At 38.8% G+C, this 25,079-nt stretch overlaps 1 protein-coding gene across 1 annotated transcript in view; it reads left to right on the top strand.

The window, feature by feature from the left end:
* Nucleotides 1-246: 246 nt before the first annotated feature.
* Nucleotides 247-25,079, top strand: part of SMIM14 (small integral membrane protein 14) — a 62,372-nt gene continuing 37,539 nt past the window's right edge. The window contains exon 1 of the mRNA XM_068975164.1: nt 247-461. The gene's annotated coding sequence lies outside the window, so the exon portion shown is untranslated. The remainder of the gene's footprint in view (nt 462-25,079) is intronic.

The raw sequence follows: 25,079 nt of genomic DNA, 5'->3' as shown, positions 1-25,079 counted from the left end.
TCCACGACACACGAAACAGAACCTACGCGGGCCACTTCAACAAACGCGGGGCCTCGCTCTCTCCATCACACAACGTTGCGCCCCACCCCTCCCAACCGGAACTGCAACTCCCGCGTTCCGTGCCCCCTCGAACCGCGTGACGCTCGCGGCCGCCCCGCCCCTCCGGACCCACTGGGCAGGCGCGGGGCGCGCGCATGCTCGGCAGGGCGGCTGCCTGGGTATTGAGCCGCTGCAATCTGTTGCGCCGCCGCCCGCGGGAGCCGGCAGATCCGGGTCTCGTGGCTTAGAGTGACGTGGTCAGTCGAATCAAAACAGAGGAGGGGAGGAAGCCGGCGGCCAGGAGCGGCGGCGGCAGCGGCTTTCCGAGCAGCCGCAGCGTTCCGGAAGCTCCAGGCGGTCTTTCTGCCGAGGCTTAGTCCGGACCCCCATCCTCCCCGCCCCGTCGGTTGTTGTCTGGGCGGGTGAGTGTCTCCCATTTCTCCCACCGCCGTTTGCCGGCCCACCTTCCCCTCGCCCCGATTTTTCCTGGGGGCTCTGGCGGGCTGCGGCGGCTGCGGCAGTGCGGGGCTGCTTCTCGGGCTCAAGGGGTCCCCGACCGGGCTGGCGACTCTGCATCGGGAGAAGCCCGCTGCTGTCGAGCCCGCGTCCTCCGGCGAAGAGCCTGAGATTTGGCTTTCTCTGCAGGAGACCAGAGTCGGGACTTGGCAGGGAAGTGGACGGTAGCCACGGGTGGTTTTATTTTTAGGGCAAGCAGTCAACTCGGGTGGAGGCGTATAATGGAGTAAAAAGAGTGAGTGAGTCGTAGCTGGAAGGAATCCCTCACAAACCTTGCAATCTTCACTAAATCATTTACCTCTGTTTCTCAGCCCTTGCCGGGTCTGATGTAGTCACCGGGATGCGTCCTTTGTTGTGATTGATGAGACTAGAAAGCTGCCATCCAGAAAGCGGGAGCTTTTAGCCCTTATTGTATTGTGAATTTAAAGGATTCCCTTTTTCTGTTTGTTCAGTACGTGGAACCAGAGCTGACAGTAAAGAGGTGGTCCCCTTTATTGGAACAGATAAAGTGCGATAAACTGGTTACCGGAGTACCTGAAGTCCCGTGTTACCATTAGAGCCAGTTTTCCGAAGTGTCTGTTCGTGTGTGTATTAGGATTTTAGCCACAGTGATGTTCGTTAGCTGGAGAGCGTCAATAGGGTGTTTTCAGTTGCCCTAGTTTACAGAATCGAGGATGTGGCCTTAGGAGAATGTCTTGGCTTTGCATAGAGAAAGTCGGATGAGCTTCCTGCACGTAATACCCACGTTTAAAGAGATCTTCCAGTTATTGTGTTTTGTCAGAAACCGTTGGCAGCGTAGAATAACTTGGACTGCGTAAGCCCTTCCAGGGGAAGTCTTGAGCCCCTTAGGAGGCGTTCTCACTGCCCAGCCAGTCTGTGGAGCCTGCAGGTTTGTGTTCCCTTGCACTTTAGATGACCCGCCACGCAGATTCCTCTGGGGTAGCCTGCTTCGAGCCCTGCCACCCTCCGCGCCTTTCCACCGCATGAATGAGACCAGAAGACCAAACCTCTGTTTTGTCCTTAGTTTTTTTAAAGTTTTTTTTTTTTTTCCCTCCAGAGAATTCATTAAATTGAGGTGTTTCTTTAGCAAAAGGCAAGAAAGAGAGCTATGTATTAAATTGATTGTCATTTATCAAATCCAGGAAGAGGTCTTAGGAATTTGAACTACTCCCTTGAAGGGTATATTATGTCCTTGTGTGGTATAAAATGGACCTCTTCCTAGCAGGTTTCTTCCTTCAGCGTGTGCAATCGAGATCTTTTTTTCTTAATACCACAGTTGGAATGCTGCTGATCGAAACAAATGAAATTATGTTTTCTTGAAGTTCTTTCTCTTTTTTTATTTTTTAAGCTAACCTATACCTAAATATTTTTGTTTATATGAAATAATTTGTGATAATTGGAGAAAATGTTGATTAAAGCAGATAAAGGAAAAAAAGAAAAAATGTCATCGATATTCTTGCCATCCAGAGACCACCAGAATGTCAGCAGTGGTTTATATCCTTCCAGACTTTTTTGCATTTAGATATTTTATACGGAAATGGTATCATACCTCATGTTCTTCTGTAACCTACTTTTTCACATATTAGCACTTCGTTTTTGAGTAACACATTACAATTTTTATAGATACTCTTGGACCTTAACTTTTATAGAATATTCGCTGTATGTTTGCCAAACCATAATGATTAAAATCATGGTTTTAAAAGATTTCCTCTCTAATCTCCCATGATGATATTATAAGATTTATGAAATCAATATGCATTGTGTGACAAACTAAGACTTTGCTTGTTTAACTCTTGGGAAAACAGGCACAGGATAGCCTGAGTTAACACTATGGAAGTTTGAAAACTTATGCTCACTTGGTGATTTGATTTAGGTAAGGGTTTAGTTCTGTGCCATAGCTCCTGTATGTCCCAAATGTTGACCAGCTGTCCAGGTCCCCAGCAGTAAGGTCCTAAAAGATTTTACTTTATACACTTAATATGCTTTATGAACACTAGTCTTGGATGTGTGCCTGTTTAGTCCAGTGCTTTATCAGTGGTGCCAAAAGAGAAGCAAGGTTCCTTGCACCTCAGCTTCAAAGGATAAGTACTTACTAAAGACTATCCTCGGAGAAGGCAATGGCACCCCACTCCAGTACTCTTGCCTGGAAAATCCCATGGACGGAGGAGCCTGGAAGGCCTCAGTCCATGGGGTCGCTGAGGGACGGACATGACTGAGCGACTTCACTTTCACTTTTCACTTTCATGCATTGGAGAAGGAAATGGCAACCCACTCCAGTGTTCTTGCCTGGAGAAACCCAGGGACGGAGCCTGGTAGGCTGCTATCTGTGGGGTCGCACAGAGTCGGAGATGACTGAGGTGACTTAGCAGCAAAGAATATCCTAAATATACTAATAACCCACTTGGGTCCCTTAGTCATAAACTTACCTGCATGTGCCTTGAATGGTAGTGTTCAATATGTATTCTAGATTTGTCCATTTCTTCCCATCTCTACTGCTACCACCTTTGCCAACTCTTAGCGTATCTCACCTGGCCTACTGCAGAAACCTCTGGTCTTCCTGCTTCCACTTTGGCTTTGTATGGTGCATCCCCTTTCCCACAGCCTGAGGGATCCTTTAAAATGTCAGATCGTGTCACCCCTTTGTTGAAAGTCTCTCATCACATTCAGAATAAAATCCTACCTTTCTCAAGGTTTGCCAGGCAGTAGAGGTCTGGGCACTGCCTTCCTCTATCTCACCTTGTATCCAAATGCCTTGATCAGTACCCAGGAGTCTGGCAACAGCAGTTTCTTCCTGTGTTCCAGCTGCACTAGCATTGTGCTAGGGACTTGCCAGGTTTGCTCTTGCCTCAGGGCATTTGCACTTGTTCTTCCTTGTGGCTTCAATCTTCTCCCAGATCTTCGTGTAGCTGATTCCATCCTGTCATTCAGGTCTCAGTTCAGCTATTGTATCTTCAAGATTGCTTCCACAATTATCTCACCATTCTGTCATTTTCTTTATAACATCACTGTCTGGAATTTCCTTTGTTTTTATATTCTGTCTCCTATACTAGAAATTAAACTCCGGGAAAATGAGGACCTTGTCTGTCCTTTTCACTGCCAAGCAGGTGCTCAGTATGATGGTTGAATGAATAAACTTGAACATGTCTGTATTACTGTTGAATGCACTGTCTCTTTTTCTTATATATAATTTTATTGATTTATTTGTTGACTGCTGGGTCTTCATTGCTGCTTGGGCTTTTCTCTAGTTCTGGGGAGTGTGGCTGCTCTTCATTGCAGTGGCTTCTCATTACGGTGGCTTCTCTCATGAAACACAAGCTCTAGGGCATGTGGGCTTCAGTAGTCACTGCATTTGGGCTCAGTGGTTGCGGTTCCCAGGCTCTAGACCACAGGCTCAGTACTTGTGGTGCACAGGCTTAGTTGCTCTCCTGCATGTGGATCTTCCCAGACCGAGGATCGAGCCTGTGTCTCCTGCATTGGCACGTGGATTCTTTACCAGTGAGCCACCAGGGAAGCCCCTCTACTGTCTCTTTTAAACCAGTTCTTTTTATGGGAGAACCCTAATTTGCAGTCTCCTTCTGTAGGGCTGTACCTTGATTCTCCTACTTCAGTAGTTCTTGATGTTTGGACCAGGGAACAGCCATGTTGTACTTTTTGTTTAGTCACTAAGTTGTGTCCGACTCTTTGCGACCCCATGGACTGCAGCACGCCAGGCTTCCCTGTCCTTCACCATTTTCTGGAGCTTGCTCAAACTTCTGTCCATTGAGTCAGTGATGCCATCCAACCCTCTCGTCCTTTGTCATCCCCTTTTGCTTTCAGTCTTTTCCAACATCAGGGACTTTTCTAATGAGTCAGCTGTTCGCATCAGGTGGCCAAGGTACTGGAGCTTCAGCTTTAGCATCAGTCCTTCTAATGAATATTCAGGATTGATTTCCTTTAGGATTGACTGGTTTGATCTCCTTGCAGTCCAAAGGACTCTCAAGAGTCTGCTTCAACACCACAGCTCAAAAGCACCTATCTCCTTGAGCTGGCTTAAATTCATGTTTACTGAGTCAGTGATGCTATCTGACCATCTCATTGTCCACTGCCCATTCTCCTTTTGCCTTCAGTCTTCTCCAGCATCAGGGTCTTTTCCAGTGAGTTGGCTGTTTGCATCTCGTGGCCAAAGAATTAGAGTTTCAGTATCAGTCCTTCCCGTAAATACTCAGTGTTGATTTCCTTTAGGATTGGCTGGTTTGATCTCTTGCACTCCAAGGGACTCTCAAGAGTCTTCTCTAACACCACAATTAGAAGTTATCAGTTCTTTGGTTCTCAGCCTTCTTTATGGTCCACCTCTCACATCCATACATAAGCACTAGAAAAACCATAGTTTGGACTATGCTCAGTTGCTATGGTTGTGTCCAACTCTTTGCACCCTATAGACTGTAGCCTGTCAGGCTCCTCTGTCCATGGGGATTCTCTAGGCAAAAATATTGAAGTGGGTTGCCATGCCCTCCTCCAGGGGATCTTCCCAACCCAGAGATCGAACACAAGTCTTGTATGTCTCCTGCTAAAAACTTTTAACATGTTTTTCAGTTAACTGTAAAGCAACTCAGATATAGGTGTTCCTGCTCCCTGTTTACAGATGAAAGAACTGAGACATACTGAGTAGCAGGTTGGATTTGAACCCAAGTCAGTTCTCTTAATCAGTATACCCTACAGTGTTTAGAACTATGTGCAGTACTTTAGTTTTAGTAAGCCATTTTTTTGTTGAGGGCAAAATAATGTTTTCCATCCCATTTCCAGTCCTTAATGAAGTTCATTGTTTTTTGGTCTTTGTGCCTGAAGTTGCACAATTGGTAGATGACCTCAAGAAACATTCTGTAAAAACTCCTGCATCTTCTTGCTTTGTTGTATTGAGTTTTCAGAGCCTACCAGGTTTAAAGTAAATTTCTCCTCCCTGTGCATTACCTTGCATTCCACACATTCAGAATCTATCACTTTTCTACCTGCTCATATACTCATTTGAATTCTTCAAACATTTTCTTCATTGATTTGGGTGTTGTAATATTTGGACTACCATGGGATCATCATAAACTGGACAGATTTCTCACTGTAAGACCCTTTGCAAATGAGTTAAAAGTACTGAATTTGATTGATGCATTGATTTGGGGGCTTCCCTGATAACTCAGTTGGTACAGAATCCTGCCTGTAATGCAGGAGACCCCGGTTGGATACCTGGGTCGAGAAGATCCGCTGGGGAAGGGATAGGCTACTCACTCCAGTATTCTTGGCTTCCCTTGTGGCTCAGCTGGTAAAGAATCCTCCTGCAATGCAGGAGACCTGGGTTTGATTCCCTGGGTTGGGAAGATCCCCTGGAGAAGGGAAAGGCTACCCACTCCAGTATTCTGGCCCAGAGAATTCTATGGACTAGTCTATGGGGTCTCAAAGAGCTGGACACACTGAGTGACTTTCACTTTCACTTTGATTTGGGGTGGGGAGGATACTTAATCTAGAGAAATACTGGTTGTCTTTCTTCTCTTCCTAGTCTTAAAGCCTGAATAGCTATATTTATCTGTGGAAGCTCTGGTCACACATGATCTTTAGCAGAGCTCTATCATAACCCATCTCTGGCTTTTGTAAATAACCTGTGTGGCTCCTTTTGCTTCCCTTTTCATATTCAGTTGTCTGTGGCTATTTGGCTTATTTGATTGGGAGGCCCATGAGGTCAGGGAGGACCAATTAAGCAACAGTAGGCTTGTTGATGGGATAAATAAATGAAGAAAAATATCAACTTTAACTATATCTGTAAAAAGCAGTATGTTGAAAAATCTTTTCCCATATAGTTTAATAAGACTTAGAACAAAAGCTTCAATAAAAGATACTAAATTGTCTACATTGACAATTAATGGTGATATATTAATATGTGAGTTGTAAAGATTTTGCAGAAAGTAAGCACTCCTGACAGTTATATTGTAGCTTATATTAGAATTTTTTTAAGATTGTAAAACTTGTTAGGCAAGTACTACTACAAGCTTATAAGCAAAGGTATTCTTTTGGTGTGTGCTTACGTTCATGTCCATGTTTCAGTCCACATAACAAGGGCTAACCATCTGAATTGATTGTATGCACATGGCAGTAGATCCTACAGTTAAGTATCAATTTGGGCTCTTCAGAGCGATTTGAAAAGAAGGCTGAAAATTATTTGAATCTGAAATTAAAACAGTTAACCTGTGTGCATCTCAATAGCAATGACATTTACTGTTCATGGAGTCGATAGGCTTGTCTCTTGACTTCCATTACATAATATATGTTCAGCTTACACATCAGCCCTCCAAGTCAGACATTGTCACCTCCAATTTACACTGGAGGAAACAGGCTCTGGTTAGCAAGTTGCTTAAGGTAAAGCCACTTGGGACTTGTGGGATTCAAACTCAATTTTCTTTGACCCAAAATTCATAAACTTTATATTACAACAATGTTGACCAGTCTTTTTGTCTTACAGAATCATAGGAGCTATAATAAGTAAACCCAGTTTTAGCTGTCAGTTTATGCTACTAGAAGTACTTTCATGAATTGTTTTGTTCTGTTTAAACCTAAATTGGATATGCATGTCTAGAGTCCCTCCTTTAAAAAAAACAGAAAAAAAACCTTGAGACATGCTTGTTATTGAAAAGCTGCAAAGGATAGTAATATATAAAACCAACAACAAAAATTACAATCCTGTACACATGTTTCACACTGACTATATTTCACGTATCCTGTACACTGACTGGAAAAGGTCAGTTTTCATTCCAATTCCAAAGAAAAACAATGCAAAAGAATGCTCAAACTACTGCACAATTGCACTCATCTCACATGCTAGTAAAGTAATGCTCAAAATTCTCCAAGCCAGGCTTCAGCAATACGTGAACCGTGAACTCTCTGATGTTCAAGCTGGTTTTAGAAAAGGCAGAGGAACCAGAGATCAAATTGCCAACATCCGCTGGATCATGGAAAAAGCAAGAGAGTTCCAGAAAAACATCTATTTCTGCTTTATTGACTATGCCAAAGCCTTTGACCTTGTGGATCACAATAAACTGGAAAATTCTGAAAGAGATGGGAATATCAGACCACCTAACCTGCCTCTTGAGAAACCTGTATGCAGGTCAGGAAGCAACAGTTAGAACTGGACATGGAACAACACACTGGTTCCAAATAGGAAAAGGAGTACGTCAAGGCTGTATATTGTCACCCTTCTTATTTAACTTCTATGCAGAGTACATCATGAGAAATGCTGGACTGGAAGAAACACAAGCTGGAATCAAGATTGCCAGGAGAAATATCAATAACCTCAGATATGCAGATGACACCACCCTTATGGCAGAAAGTGAAGAGGAACTAAAAAGCCTCTTGATGAAAGTGAAAGAGGAGAGTGAAAAAGTTGGCTGAGGGAAACAGTGGAAACAGTGTCAGACTTTATTTTTTTGGGCTCCAAAATCACTGCAGATGGTGGCTGCAGCCATGAAATTAAAAGACACTTACTCCTTGGAAGGAAAGTTATGACCAACCTAGACAGTATATTCGAAAGCAGAGACATTACTTTGCCAACTAAGGTCCGTCTAGTCAAGGCTGTGGTTTTTCCAGTAGTCATGTATGGATGTGAGAGTTGGACCGTGAAGAAGGCTGATCGCCGAAGAATTGATGCTTTTGAACTGTGGTGTTGGAGAAGACTCTTGAGAGTCCCTTGGACTGCAAGGAGATCCAACCAGTCCATTCTGAAGGAGATCAACCCTGGGATTTCTTTGGAAGGAATGATGCTAAAGCTGAAGCTCCAGTACTTTGGCCACCTCATGTGAAGAGTTGACTCATTGGAAAAGACTCTGATCCTGGGAGGGACTGGGGGCAGGAGGAGAAGGGGACTACAGAGGATGAGATGGCTGGATGGCGTCACGGACTCGATGGACGTGAGTCTGAGTGAACTCCGGGAGATGGTGATGGACAGGGAGGCCTGGCGTGCTGCGATTCATGGGATCGCAGAGTCGGACACGACTGAGCGACTGAACTGAACACGTATTTCCTTCCAGTCTTTAACTTTTAAAATTCATCTTTGGTACAGCTGAGATGTAATACTCACATAAGCTTGTATTCTTTTTGAGGGGTGGGAGTGGGGTCAACATAGTGATCTTTTTACCATAGCCTTAGAAAATATTTAAACTTGATTTTAACTGGCTGCATTTTATAAGATATTTTGAATAAACTGGTTTACTTGAAGTTTTCGCTTAATATTGAACATGAATGTAGTTTCCATTATAAATAATATTGTGGTGAACCATGGCTTTAAATAGCCAACCAACCAGTCTTAATTATGTAAAAAAAGTCACATTTTAATGACTTGAAATGCGATTTTAATCATAGTTCAGCAAGTATATACAGAATTTATATTCTTGCAATCCTAGAAAATTTACTCGAGGGTTTTTTTTTTTTTAATAATTGTTAATTTAAAAAATTTTGGCTGTTCTGGGTCTTCCTCGCTACACACAGGCCCTCTCTGGCTGCGTGAGCAGGGACTACTCTAGTTGCGGTGCACGGGCTTCTCATTGCAGTGGCCTCTCTTGCAGGGCATGGGCTCTCGAGCTGGGCTTTAGTAGTTGTGATGCATGGGCTTAGTGACCTCTTGGCGTGTGGAATCTTCCTTGATTAGGGATCAAACCCATGTTTCCTGCCTTGGCAGGTGAATTCTTTATCACTAAGCCACTCAGGCCCGGCGTGCTGCAATTCATGGGGTTGCAAAGAGTCGGACACACTGAGCGACTGAACTGAACTGAACTGAAGCCACTCAGGAATGCTCCTACATGAGGATTTTTTAAAATAGAGGTAGCCTCTGAGAAGAAGAGAGAACCTTTTTTACTTTTGTGGTTTTTTAAACGTATGTATTTGAATTATAAAAGTATAAATGTGATTGCTTTTAAAATTTAAAAAAGTTCAACTCCTTGAGAAAGTGTGTGTTTTTCTAAACTAAAACCAATTTTTAGGTTTATAGTAAGGCTTATGTTTTGTTTATAACATTTCAAACTTGAGTGCTTTTGTTTGAAGAAAGTTATCTTTTTGTTGCTTTATTTTCATATTGAACTTTCATTTCCTTTTTTAAATTTAGGTCAAAACACAGATGTGAGTCTCAAGTTTGTAAAAATACAGAATAAAGCTGGTTTATGCTTGACTGCACTCTGACAAGTATTGCAGGTGCAGCACTTTCAAATTTTAACAATGATAAAGATGCTTCAAATCAAGTTAGGGATACATTAAGCATCTTCTTGGTAAATGAAGTTTTAGAGGATGTGTTCTGGTTGCTATCTTGTTTTAGCTTATACTTTTTAAAAAAAGCGAATTTTTTTTTTTTTTTTACATATTATGTATTTTGTTGCTTTGTACTCCTGGCAGAGGTAATGTAGAAGAAACTGACTTGCCTGAGAAATTTTGAAGACTTCTGTTTTTCCTGTGGTGCTTATTCAGATTTCACTTTTTTTAAAGATTGAGGTATTTTTTTGCCGTGGTGTGTCTTCATTGCTGTGAGTGGATTCACTCAAGTTACAGCGAGTGGGGACTACTCTAGTTATAGTGCGCGGGCTTCCCATTGCAGTGGCTTCTCTTGTGGAGCACAGGCTTAATGGTCGTGAGTCGAGTTTCATGTTTTAATAACATTGCTTTCTGTATCACAGTGGTTCTAAGCGTTTTTTTCCCTGTCATCATGAATGGCATTTGTGAGCACCTATGTCCAGATGCGTCGTCTAGGGTGTAGCATGGCTGAGATACGCCATGAGTTAATCTGAGTTGGGAGGGTAGTAACCGTAACTCCGTTCTGCCCCAAAAATCATATAGGCAGGGAAGTGAAGGGGAGTAATAGTGAAAAAAAGTCTTGATTCTGCTCTTGTTTATTTGAACGGTGGAATGATAGAAGGCAGGAGGAGAACGGGACGACAGAGGGTGAAATGGTTGGATGGCATCACCGAATCAATAGGCATGAATTTGAGCAAACTCTGGGAGATGGTGAAGGACAGGAAGCCTGGTGTGCTGCAGGCCATGGGGTCACAACTTAGCGACTGAACAATAACAACAACAAATCATTCGCAGATTAGTAACATTACTTGTGATGTACTTCAGAATTTCAGAACATGCTGGTATTTTGTAATATAGCTATTGAAAACTGGGTTCTTAACAGTTGCATCCTCTATGATTTGGGGGGGTGGTCACAATATGGAATTTATATAACATCTGTTAAATTTTTCTGTTTCTAACTTATGGAACACAGTGTTTTTTCCTGAATTAAAAAATTTTTATTCAGAATGTGATTAAGTAGTGCTCGAGTAGAAATTTCAGAGAACATTTTCAGAACTTGAAACTTTGTGTTAAGATGCTGAATATAAACAAAGATGATTCAATTGCAGAGTTTTCCCTTGTTTGGCTGTGTATAATAAATTTTACCCCTGGGCCTTGAGAGAGTCTTTAAGATTGTACAAGAGTAAAGAATAGCCGGGGAAGAACAGAAAATTTGTAAATGAGGGACCAAGATTCAGAACAGAAGACTTCTTTCTTTTTTACTTTTATGCAAAGGAGTGATAGCTGAGCCCCAGGGGAATTCAACCCCACCCCCACCACCCCCACCCCAAAGCTGTATACAAAGAACTTGGTTGAGGGTTAAAGATACATTTCAAATCTAAAGGCTTAGAGTTGAATTGCCTCAGAGCATTTTACAGTTTATAAAGCACTCTTTAAAATTCTCACCCGATCCTTGGAATAACCCATTAAAATAAATAGTTTCAATTATCACTCTTGTTTTATAGGTAGGGAGACTGAAGTCACAGAGAAGCTCATTTATCCATTTTTTCAGTAGTGTCGTAACTTAAGTCATTTATCTAAAATATATTCTTTCTGCTATCCCATGCTGTTTTTAGCGGGTGTTCTTAAGGTGATTTGTAGAATACAGTCGAGCTCTGTTCACGGAATTCTCCAGGCAAGAATACCGGAGTGGATTGCCATTCCCTTCTCCAGGGGATCTTTCTGACTGAGGGGTCTAACCTGGGTCTCCTGCATTGTAGGCAGATTTTTTTTTTTTTTCTTTTTTTTTACCATTTGAGCCGTCAGGGAAGCCCACGATCAGATACAGGTAAGGGGAAAAAAAGGTTGTAGAGGAAAGAAAAGGTAGTGTCTCAGGTGAAGGAAAATAGGGTCACATTAGCAGGGAATTTCCAGAAAAGTAATGGCAGCTGTGGGGGCCAGGGGCCCCTTTAACCAAGTCCTATGCTGGAACCACAGGAAATTCTTAATAACCGTGAACAGTTCACCTGTTAGTATAAAAGGCATAGAAGTTAAGTGAGTTAAGTAGTTCTCCTTTTGAACTTTCTCTGGAGAGATTATCACAGTAGTTGTTTGTCTGAGACATTTATTTTGGCTGTTAGTTATATACTGGTATGTGATTATATTATTATTACAAGAATGAATTATAATTAGTAATTAACTTGATTGCAAACGCTTGGAGGTAGGGCTTAACGTTTTATTTCTTCTGTATCCTCCTCTGAACTCTTCTGCTAGCTACCTAGTCCCCTGGGGACTTGTCAGATATATCCTTTTCAGGAAAGGAGAAGTGAGAGAAGACAGGGGTTTGAAACCCTGCTCTACTGGGTGACTTTGGGTAAGTCACTGACATTTCTCATGGCCTCAATTTTTTTCTCTTATTAAATGAGTGAATGAGAACTGCTGCGTCCCCAAAGTTTTTAAAGTACCTTTTATGAAGTTGTGGTTTGTTACATATGAATAAATGAAGACTTAGCATCCTCTGATACATACCTTATCTGTACTGTGCTATCTTGCACAGGCCTCCTAGTCAGATTGACCTTGTTTTTTCTGTACATTCCCATTCTCCTTGATGAAGAAAGAACATTTTGTTGTCATTCTTTCTAGCCTACTCTCATCTCTTCCTTTTGAATAGTATGCCCTTTGAAAGAATATATTTAAGCTTTTTGTTATCCTGTAAAAATGTTTTTTAATAAGATTTTTTATTTTATTTTTCTCTTGTAAATAGCTAATTCTGGATGGGCCTATCAACTTGGGAAAAAATGCACAACACAAGAGCCATGAGTTGAGTTTATTCCATGGAATAGCACGGGAGATAGGCTCTCAGCTAGCTCTGAGGAACCATTCCAAAGGTAATGGAGGAGCTGGTATCTATATGTGCAGTCAGTGGAAAGGTTACTGAAGTTGTCTGGATCAGATATCTCAATTTTAGTGCTTTCCTGTGCATGGGAAGATGCAACAATCTGAGGTCATTGGAATTCTTCCTCAGATAGGCCTCTCGACTGTCTGTGCTGCTGTGCTGTGCTTGGTCGCTCAATCATGCCCCACTCTTTGCTCCCCCATGGACTGTAGCTTGCCAGGCTCCTCTGTCCATGGGAATTCTCCAGGCAAGAATACTGGAGTGGGTTGCCATACCCTCCTCCAGGGGATCTTCCCAACCCAAGGATCAAACCCAGGTCTCCTGCATTGCAGGCAGATTCTTTACTGTCTGAGCCACTGGGGAAGTCAAGAATACTGGAGTTGAAGGGATAGAGTAGCCTAGCCCTTCTCCTGGGGATCTTCCCAACCCAGGAGTCAAACCTGTGTCTCCTGCATTGCTGGAGGGTTCTTTACCAGCTGAGCTACCAGGAAGGCCCACCTAGGGGTCCATAAATCCAAAACACAGAATGTGTCGCCCTAAATTCTTTCATTGTGTACTTACAGATCAGCAGCTATTGTGGCTAACGATTTGATCCTTAAAGAACTGGAATGGCAGGCAACATTCTTTGTTTACACACAGTATAGGGTCACCCTGTTGGATCAAATAGGGAGTAGTAGGAATTTGTAACTGTAATTGCTTGGCTATTAATGTGAATTTCAAAAATTTGTCATACTAGAACTCAGGAAGTTTTAACTCCTAAGCACAGAGAATTGTGGTATTTAAGGAATATAATGGATTTATTTCAATATTTACATTTTAAAATGACTTTAATCTCCGAGGCAGCATTTTAGCCTAGTTTTTACCAGATGATGATTGACTGATCTGAACTTGAAACTGCATGCTTTCTCCTTGCCCACTTCCCATCAGAGAATCAGACTTGCAAATATAGTTTAAGAGAAAAGTATGTAACTCGAAAGAAGTATTAGAAAGTTAATTGATGGTTATCTAATTTCTGTAGTGCTCTAAAGTTGTCTTTATACAGTATAACCTTCATGATTGGTCATATCCAACAGATGTGCAATGAGTCTTGGTCAGGAATTTACATTATGACTTCCTGTCCAAGGTCTCTCTCATACTGGATGGAAATGTGATCATGGTCAAATTGCTCACTTATCTGAACTTATTTTCCTCATTTTAAAAGAGGAATAATTTTCTTGCTTAACTTGTTGGAAGGGCTGTTGTTAAGATATGAAAGTAGCTAGAAAGCTGCAGGCATAACTATTTTAGATATGACTGTTTGAGATCCATTTCTGATAAAAGAATAAAGCAAATGAGTATGTTGCAAAAACATATTGTATCTGTGGGAATTTGAACACGTTATTACATTAAGATGTTGAGTCATCTGATGAAAGTAATCTGAACTTCTAATTATACTTGATAGTGTATGATATAATATTACTGAAATTGAGAGGCAAATATTTTGTTCTCCCTGTTTAATATGAAAGGTAGCCAGAGTTTTGGGATAGCTCTCCTTAATTGGTTGATCAGTTTTCTAATTGGCTACTAGGCAAAAGCAGATTCAGAAAGGGGTTTGTAGAAAAATTATTTTTAGAATTGAGTAATTATTCCTGTAATTGGGAATAAGGTTAAAAATAGAGAGTAAATGCAAAGGCAATTTTCCTGAATGTCTGGGGGGCCAGTTTCAGCTGTTTCTGGTGTGCTTTACTCTTGGTTTTTATAACTTTGGAGTGTTAATAGCGTTGATTTTTTTAGGTAAAAATGTATAAAATACTTCTGAGTTCCTCATTTCACTGACAGCATCTCTATTTTCTGTATTATAAAAAACAAATTGCATGCATTCTAAATTGTTACTTTGTATTTTGCCCTTGCTGTGGGTTTTTATTTTTAACTTTTAAGTGGGAAGAATTTTGACATTGTCTTGATCACTGTAAAGATAGGACTAATTGAAAAAGTGATTTTATCATAAGTCACCTTCTTAAAATTACAGTAGAAAGATAGTTTTCATCCTCTGACCTTGAATTAGGCTTGATTATACCTGCTTTCTCAAGAAAAGCCCTCTGTTTGCATGGGGAGAAATCAGAAGAATTATCGTTTGTCTATAAAAATGTATTTCTAAAAAACTGAGTTATGCTTGAAATTTTTAGTACTAACAGGTCATGAATCTGTATGTATCCGTCAACTGGCTTCAGCAGTTATTGAACTTAGGACTTTTATTTCACCCACACCTCCCCTTTTGCAGGGTTATTTTCACCTGGATCCTAGGCATAAAAATCTCTATAACTGGAAATACATAGTGAGATCTCTCAGAGATAAAGACTCTTTCGGATGTGACAATTGACATTATAGTTATGTTAAAAAATTTAATGCAGGGCAGTTTCCTAAATGACATTTAATCCAGTCAGTGTTCAAAGTTCCTTTTTGTTTGTATCATAATTGTCCTTTTGCTGGGTTTGTTTGCTTCCGGATTCAAACAAGGTCTATATACAGCATTTGATTGATGGCTCTAAAATTTCTTAAACTGTAACCATATCCCTGCCATCTCTTGAAGTTTTGTTTACTTTTTACTATTTATTTATTGAAAAATTGGAGTTAGTTTTCCTTAGTTTTGCTGCATTCAGCATTTTTCCTGATTTATAATAAAAGTTAATATATAATTATTATTTGATAGGGACTCCACATTATTTGATAAGGACTTCCCTGGTGGTCCAGTGGTTAAGATTCTGACTTCCAATGCAGAAAGTACTACTAGTTTGATCCTGGTCAGGGAACTCAGATCCCACATGCCTTGCAGTTTGGCAAAAAAAAAAAAAAAAATTCTATGATATTGAAAGATAAAATATACAAAATGAAAAGTAAAATCTTGTCATTCAGAGATTCCCGATGTTAGTTTTCTTATGTTTTCTTTCAACTTTTTCAAGTGTTTTTTTGTGCTTTTAAAATATGTGTATGTACTTTGCTTATTTTTATATCCTTTTTAATATATTTTAATATTACATTGTGTTTATTTCCCCATGTCATTATGAAAGAAAATGAAGCATTTGGCTGCATAATACTTGACAGTATATATCTTAATTTAAGCATTTCCTTTTAGCTAGACATTTGTTTGTTGTTTAGTTGCTAAGTCACATCCAACTCTTTGCAGCCCCATGGACTGCATCCCACCAGGCTCCTCTGTCCATGGGATTTCCCAGGCAAGAATACTGGAGTGGGTAGCCATTTCCTCCTCCGGGGATCTTCCCAGCCTAGGCACTGAACCCGTGTCTCTTGCATCTCCTCCATTGGCAGGCAGATTCTTTACCACTGAGTCACCAGCCAGACATTTAGACTGTTTCCAGTTTTTCACTGTGATAAAGCTGTGATAACCGTCTTAGTACATAGGTCTTTGTATTTCAGATTTTTAAAAAATTACAGAACCTTAGAAGTGGAATTATTCAAAGGGCATGAACATTTTTTAATTTCTGAATTCATATTGCCATAAAAATTATATTTTGTAATCTCCAGTGCAGTTCCCACTTCAAGAATCTGTTTGCATATGTTCCATGTTATTAAGAAATCTTTGCTTATCATATTAGTTAGTGGAGTGTGATTTTTTTCCCCTATTCTTTGGCTGTTGTTGGGGCTTCCCTGGTGGCTCAGACGGTAAAGCGTCTGCCTGTAACACGGGAGACCCAGGTTCGATCCCTGGGTTGGGAAGATCCCCTGGAGAAGGAAATGGCAACCCACTCCAGTATTCCTGCCTGGAGAATTCTGTGGATTGAGGAGCCTGGTAGGCTACAGTCCACGGGCTCGCAAAGAGTCGGACACGACTGAGCGACTTCACTTCACTTCACTTGGCTGTTGTAATTGTATTTGAGATTTTTTAATGCATATATTATGTTGTAAATTTGTTGATATTTTTCATTGTTCTGCCATTAAAGATCAAATACTCACTTAAATTTGTCTTCTAGAATCACTTAGGGTTTTTTTTTTTCCTTAATTGCTAGAAGGCATTCCTAGCATGGACTTTGTACATTCCTAGCATTTATTAAACTGTTGATCCCCTCCTCATTTATTTGTAATTCAAGTTTTGATATGTAAATACACTTTGTGGTTGGTATGTTCAGAAAATTCTAGAAAAAGGAATTGTTTTCCTGTTTACTGAGTTTTAATATTATCTCATCTCTCTCCGCCCTCCACCCTCTTTTTTCTCCTTCCCACCTATGAAATGTATCCAGATGTCTTTGATTCTGAATGAGTCTTGGGAAAACACCTTAAAAAAACCTAGTCTAGTCCTCATCTGTTTTCCTTTATTTTCCTTGTTATATGTGTATTTTAAAAATGAATTCCCATTTGCTTTTATTTTAAACTGAATTTACCAGGTGTTACCAAAACATTATGCCAACATTAGTAGTTTATGATGCATACTCTGTTGTTAGAGCATTTTGATCCTCGTTAACTGTTAATACTTCCACCAGAGGCTTAGTAGAGGAAGGGAAAGGTAAAACATTGAACACTGGCTCCACCCTGAGCCAGAGGGTATAGTCTTACGTACTTTCCAATCCAGAGACAAGTTTTCATGTATCTTAATCCAGAAACAAGTTTTGATAGTCTTTAGTATACTACAAAGAATGATTACCTCAGATTTAAGGCAAAGGCTGACTTTAGAAATATCCATTGTACGGCCTGTTTATATACTTGGTTATTTCTCACTGACAATGAGATTTGGTTTATTTTGTAACAGATATACTTACAGAGTTTAGAATACCATTTTTATGTATTAATGCTTGCTAACAAATTCAGTGATGATGGAAGGTCAGACAGTGCTTAAGATAATTTAGCATGTTCAGTTCAAGAGAAAGGTTGAGGTGTAATTATTTGTCTCTAGAGCAGATGTTTCTGGTATGGGAAGAACAGGATGCTCACAGTAAAGTTATTCTTTTGAAAAGTTAATATTTTTTGAATCACTCAGAAGAGACAAAGGCAGTATATAGTGACAAGTTTTCTTGCTACTTCTGTCACTTAGACACTTGGGCCCCCTCTTCCAGAGGGAACCAGTTACATCATTTTTGAATACTAAATTCTTATGGTTTTAAATGATTGGCGAGTATCCATAGAAGAAAATTTATCTTTAAGTTATTAATGCAAGGAAGTTTGGCATCAACCTTTAGTATTTATTTTGGATAGAATCTTTTGTTTACATGTTTGTGTGTTTACATATATGTGACAGATTTGCATACCCATATGTAAATATGTGATTCAATTTTAAAAGTAAAATATAGAAAATTAGGAAAACAAGAAAAAACATCTGATAACCTTAACAGAACTGGTATAGTCATTTTAATGTAGAATACTTCTCCCCTAGATTTAAATTCTGGCCACATAGTACTTCTACATACTTTTGCCCCCTTAACCACAAGAATTTCATATTGAGCATACTGGGTTTCTGACTCATTTCTTATAAGGGATATGAATTTCTTAGTAATATTGCTCTTGGAAGCAGGAGCAGGGAACTAACCTTTATTGAAGAAGAGAGGAAATGAGAGATTGGCGAGAGTAGAGAGGTTAAATAAGGGTACATATTTTTATAATTCAATCTTGAGAAAAATAAAGGAAAAGTCAAGTTTTGGTATTTTGAGGTTCTTAGAACTGATTGCTCTTGTTTTTTTCTTCTTTTGTTTTAATTTTTTTTTTTTAAGAGAGGATCGAATCCAAGATTGAATCCAAGGATAAGCTGACATTTTGTTGTTTAAAATGTTTGCATGGAAGGACAGAAATGCCTTGGGTAGCCATTGCCTTCTCCAGGGCATCTTCCCCACCCAGGGATCCAACCCAGGTCTCCTGCATTGTAGGCAGTTTCTTTACCATCTTAGCTACCAAGGAAGCCTAATACACAGTACCTGCCTCAAAGCAATATTAATTTATAAACTTCTTGGTAGAATTTCAAAGAGGACAATCCCAAAATGTTTCTGGAGGACAATAAATGTCGATGGAATTAATAGTACATTACCCAGGACTTTCTTGATGGTTCAGTATTTAAAGACTCCATGCTTCCACTGTAAGGGATGCCAGTTGGATCCCTGGTTGAGGAACTGAGAGCCCACAGGTTGTGTGACACAGCCAATAAATAAATAAATAGAAATATAAAGAAAATATTATATTACTAATTTAAGATAAGTAAAATCAGTAATAGTCTATTTCTTTTTATCATTTATAAGGACTTTCCTAGGATCGCCTGGAAGTAATATTAGTCTGTCTCCTCTATTTTGTAGGTTTACCTTAATCTTGTGGTTAGGAGTGTTTGATAGGTTTTTCTACCGTAAAGTTACCTTCTTTTGATTTCTATCCTTTAGAAGGGAGTCAGGAAATCTAGTCCATGTTTAAGGCTGGGGTAGGGTTAAGCTTCACCTCCCAGAGGATGATTAATACTACTTGGAATTTTATAAGGAAGATTTGTCCCTTTCCCTCCTACTTTCCTCTCCCTTTGTGGGAGTATTTTAAAGCAAACCATAGATAACACACATGTCATTGATAAGAGAATTTTTATAGTTCTTGATACATATTGCTAAATTAAACTCCAGAAGGATTATGGCCATTAACTGGAGGACTAGCAATGTATGACTAAACTTTTATGGTACTTTTTTGGTGTTTTTTTAGGTGAAAGTTTACGTTTTAATTTGCATTTATTTGATTAGTTAGTGTGACCTTTTAAAATGTTTGTTAATTAGCTGTAGCACCTCTTTTGGGAATTATCTTTTCCCTTGGTCTTTACTTAAAGGTCTTTTAGAGACTCTGTTAGCTATTTTAACTCCTTTTTCTCTTAGAGACTGAAGAAATTTATTTACATTTTGCATACTGGCCCTTCATTTTTAATCGTCTTCAGGGTTTTGTCTTTTCTTCATATCTTATGATCACATCATTCTTAGTCCTGTTGTATTCTTTTAAAATTTTTTCCTCCTCTTGCATTTACCTGTATATATTATAAGGAAATTTGGCAGCCTTTGGTAAAGCAAGAAGTAAACAAGTAAGGCCATTTTAGGTAAAAGTCATCTAATGGTAATTCCATTCCAAATTAATGTGAGAACTCTTTGTGGGTTAGTCTAGCATATGAATTACTTGCTTTAAAAATTCATGACTGGTTCTCCTAAGCATTTTGTATTAAAAGTACTTTTATGTTATACTTTATAAATATTTACTGTTTTGCAGTGTATTACAGAGAAGGCAGTGGCAACCCACTCCAGTACGCTTGCCTGGAAAAATCCCATGGACGGAGGAGCCTGGTAGGCTGCAGTCCATGGGGTCGCTAAGAGTTGGACATGACTGAGCAACTTCACTTTCCCTTTTCACTTTCATGCATTGGAGAAGGAAATGGCAACCCACTCCAATGTTCTTGCCTGGAGAATCCCAGGGATGGAGCCTGGTGGGCTGCCGTCTGTGGGACTGCAGAGTCGGACACGACTGCCTCGATTTAGCAGCAGCAGCAGCAGCACTGTATTACAAAAGTATGAGATTAACTTTTATAATCTTGAAACCTATGTTGACATTTTAGTATGTTTTGGGAATTTTTGTTACCCCTAGGTATTGTAAAATACCTTCTTTAAAAAAAAGTATAATTTCTTAAAAAAGAAACGTAGGTGATAATAGCTTCTTGCAAAGATATATTCAAACCAAATAGTTTCTTCTGTAAGAGAAACCAAGATGAACTCTCACACATGTGCAAATATATAAAGGCCTTCTCACCTAAATTTTTAGGCTTGGAAGACATTTTATTTATTTTATTTTTTTTAACTTCCTTTTAGTCCTTAACAATTATGACAATAACAAATAGTTCCAAAGTAAAAGAGCTGAAGTAAAATTGTCAAAAGAAAGTCAAGGGTTTATGGTTACCCTTCAGTTCTTTCAGCTTGTTCCTGGAAGAAGATAGTGTGTTAGTCACAGCATTAAAGAAAATGAGAGTACTCTCCTAATAATGTTTCACATTGTCATTGGATGTTATTTTTAATTGCTCTTGGGATTTTAGATCTATTTTTCTATGGTTTTTTACAGTTCTGTCAACTCTTTAGCTAACAGTCTAATAAATAAATATTTAAAAGGAAATAGACCCTTACAAATCTGGCTTTGTAGCCACCTAGAAGAAAAGGAAGCAAATAACCTATAACACATTGTTAATCTTACTGTGATATAATGGATTAATACTCAATAATATAAAGAGCTCCTAAAATCAACTAGACAAAAAGAGTTTGAAAAAGAAGAAATAGCTTGAAAAGATGTACAGCCTCATTACATGGGTAATAAAAGCAATGAGACACATTTTGGGGCCTGACATTCTGGCAAAAAGTTTTTTTTTTTTTGTATATCTAAGTATTGTTACACTATTCATACATTGTATGAATTGCTAACTACTATGCTGTGCAATTAGTAATATGTACTATGTGCTTTTGATTGAATTGAAATTGGTAAAGGCTTTTTGTGAATGCCTTTAGACCTAGAGATTTCTTTAAAGAAAAAAAAAAAACTTAGTCCTACAAAATATGGGCACAGAGATGTTTGTTGCAACATTATAGTAACAAATGTTGGAAAGGCCCTAAATTATCTTTACTAAAGATATGCTAAAATTGTATGTTCATGTTTTGGAGTATTATGTAACCATTAAAAAGAATGAAGTAGAGCTTTATATATTGAAAGGTCTTTAAGACTTATGTTACCCAAAAGCAAGCTGCAGAACATGTATAATATGATCTCCTAAAACCTACCAAAATGATGTATGTGTATATATATTTAAAAGGATATAAATACATATAAAAAGACCTGAAAGTAGTCACACTTGACTGTTAACTTTGGTACATCTGGGGAAAGGGAGGAGAATTGGGGAGCAAGAAATGGGAAGGTTGACATTTGCCATTTTACTCTGTGTGCTTCCAGGGATGCCACTGATACTAAATATGTAACGCTGATAATGTTGCTATTTTACAAATCTTTGCTACTAAGAGTGTTTGGCCTAAGCAGGAACCACTTTTAAAGTTTTATTTCCTAAAGAATCAATCCTGTATATAAGCATGCAATTCCATGGCATAATTCTAGAGAACACAGTAATAGAAAAGTAGTGTCTACTTTTTTCATCTTTTCCAAAGTTATAAACAGGCAATTGAATTTGACTCCCCAAAGATGAACTAAGGTAAATTAAACCGACCTAGCGTGAGCTAGAATGTTTAAGGTTCTAACCGCAGATGGTAAATTGGTAGCACTGGAAAATTCCTTCAGCACATACAGAAACAGGATGACTCAACCGACTTAACTACAGCTAAAGTCTACCAGGGAAGGTTTATTAGTTGTACTTGGTGGAGGAAATGACCCGAATCTGAGGAATATGGGAAATTGTGTTTGCCCTCCCAGCATAGTGAGTGGATTATTTTACTGCTTTCCTGTGCTGAGAGTTGTTGAAGAGTGGATGGTTTGAGAGCTTTAGATATGTTTTACCCTTTATGCTGCATTCAAAAGTCATCTGTAAATTGTTGCTTAATTTACACCCAGAGTCATAATATCACAAATATTCATTATAGTGGGAAAACACTGACGTGATATATAAGTTAAATGCTTGTTATGGCAAATCCTAAAATAGAAGAAAGTAGAAATGAATAAAAGTTCTCTATCACTCAACTTCAGTAATTATCAATTCACGGCCACTTTTGTTTCTTCTGTGCCGTATTTACTTCTCTCCTCTCCTAGATTATTTTGAACTTCTTCAGTGCACTGTTCTTATTTTTTATGACTTTGGCCTTTTGTGACCAACTGGAGTAAAACTGGTTGTCTTCAAGGGTCAAACCCATAACTTTGATATTATTCAGCATTGTTCTCACATTAAGGATGTGTATTGAGGAGGCAAATAACTCCTCTGAAACATGAAAAACAAAAGCATTGTTTTAAGTTACTTTCTATGAAAGGGCTCTTCTAGGCCGATTTACCAGAATTCTGATTCAGTAGCCCAGTTTTGTCTTGGCCAGGGTAGAGCAGCTTCTTAATGTCTTTGGCCACCAAGGGGTTTAAATATGGGGTGGAATCAGGTACAGTTTTTGCTCTAGTACTCACCTGCTGATGTGCATTGTTGCTTGTTCTGAGGTCCTAGCCAAAACATAACTGTTGCCATTCTATTTTTTTTTTAAGTAATTTTAAAGTGGAAACTCTTAACTGAAATAGTACATAAAACAGCTCAAGTTTACATATAGACATTTCCACAGAAGCATTGTACTATTGAGGAATGTCCTATTTGTAAATGCATTTTCTTATTTTACTGGTGGCTAATTAAGACCAGCTGATACTTTTAAATTCTAGTTGATTTACATGTTCCTGGCATATATAGATACAGAGAAAATAAACATTGTCCAAAATTTAAAAAATACTTGTTCATTGCTATGGCTTAAGCAAAGAGGGAGGTGTTCAGAGACAGAGTGATGATTAAAATAGGCTCCTGTCCCCAAGCTGTGTCTTTGTCTGGAGGGGTGGGTAGTGGTGGAGTCTAATTTTGTAAGTCAGATGAATTAAAGAGACCTAAAAATAGCTGTTTTATAATTTTGATAGGTGCTAAAAAACAAGTCTCCTTTCGTTTTATAAAAGTCAGTTTGCTAGTACTTTCTTAGAGTATTTCTGTGTTAAGGGACTATAGAACTGGATAGACATCGGACTTTTAGTATTTGAACTTTATTTTAAAAAAACTTATGATTATATCTTTTAATTTCAAGCAACATTGTATTGGCCTGGCAAGGCACTGAGAGGGCAGGAGGAAGGACCCATATTTGTGAATATTGCATATGTCCACACCCATCACAATCCGAGCCCTTCAACAGTTGAGGAGCAGACTTCCAAGGGTGAACTTTATGCACACAAAAGGGTAAATTATGTTTATTTTCAGGGTTTTCTCTACATCGAAAGCTTATCAATTAAAAGAACATATGGACACAGAGTGGCCTCAGACAAAACTGAAGTAGTCAGAGTTTGTATTTGATATTTCCTACCTTCTAGAGAGTAAGACTGTTCAGCTTAGGTTGCCTTGAACTCTGCTTCCCCTCCCCAAACCCACTTCCCTTAGCTCAGGCAAGAAGATACTAGATGGGAAATAGGTTTTCTCTGACTGTTATGTGACTTGATTTCACCTCAGTGTATCTTGGATATTTCCCCAAATCATCACATAGAAAATTGACTCATTCTTAAAGATGGTAATGATAACCCTGTATGCGAGACAGCAAAAGAGACACAGATGTATAGAACAGTCTTTTGGGCTCTGTGGGAGAGGGGGGGGGGATGATTTGGGAGAATGGCATTGAAACATGTATAATATCATATAAGAAACGAATCGTCAGTCTAGGTTCGATGCAGGATACAGGATGCTTGGGGCTGGTGCACTGGGATGACCCAGAGGGATGGTATGGGGAGAGAGGTGGGAGGGGGATGGGGAACACGTGTACACACGTGGCGGATTCATGTTGATGAATGGCAAAACCAATACAATATTGTAAAGTAATTAGCCTCTAATTAAAATAAATAAATTAAAAAAAAAAGAAAATTGGCTCATTCTTTTCAACAGCTGTATAGGACTTCATGTACTCATACTGTTGTTTATTTAATTAGAGCTACATGGATAAATACTTTGAATTAATATTTTTTGCTCTTATAAAAAACATTTCAGTGGGCATCCTTATATAAAAATTTTTAATGTTTATTTGGATATGGATATCTGAGTCATCCATGTTAAATTCCAATTTTCTGGTAAGAGTGACATTTAGATTTGCACTTCTTCCATTTTGTAGTTGCTTACTGGTTCTGTTTTCCTTGTGAACATGCTCTTTGCTCCTTTTATCTATTAGATTGCTATTTTCATACTGACTTTTCAGAACTATCTGTAAATTAAGGGAATTAACCCTGATACATGTTGAAGGTGTTTTTTTCTAAAGTTCTTTGTCTTTACAGTGTATTTTTGGCTTATAGTAATGAATATCACTTTAACTGTCAAAATTATTGATCCTTTATAGTTTTTTGGAATTATGTTCTTCTACATTCATCCCAGTGACCCGGTTGTGGTTATATATTGTGACTTTTTAAATTTAATTTTTTCTATATTTTAAAAGTTTTCATATATGTGTACATAGTCATTATAAGAAATGTTTAACAAAATGAATGTCTGTCCTCCAAATTACATTCTCCTCTCCAGAACTGATCACTCATTAAATTTGATGTATTTTCTTCCAGTCCTTTATGTATGCATCATACTTTAAAGAAATAGACAACTGTTTTACCATTTCTGAATAGTCCATTGTTTAAAATGGCACCTTTTAAGAAACAGAGCTGAAGATTTTGGCTGAGTTTTACT

Source organism: Capricornis sumatraensis, chromosome 7 (genome assembly GCF_032405125.1).
Source record: "Capricornis sumatraensis isolate serow.1 chromosome 7, serow.2, whole genome shotgun sequence".
In the NCBI taxonomy this organism is placed as follows: Eukaryota; Metazoa; Chordata; class Mammalia; order Artiodactyla; family Bovidae; genus Capricornis; species Capricornis sumatraensis.
This window is presented reverse-complemented; position numbering and strand designations above follow the sequence as displayed.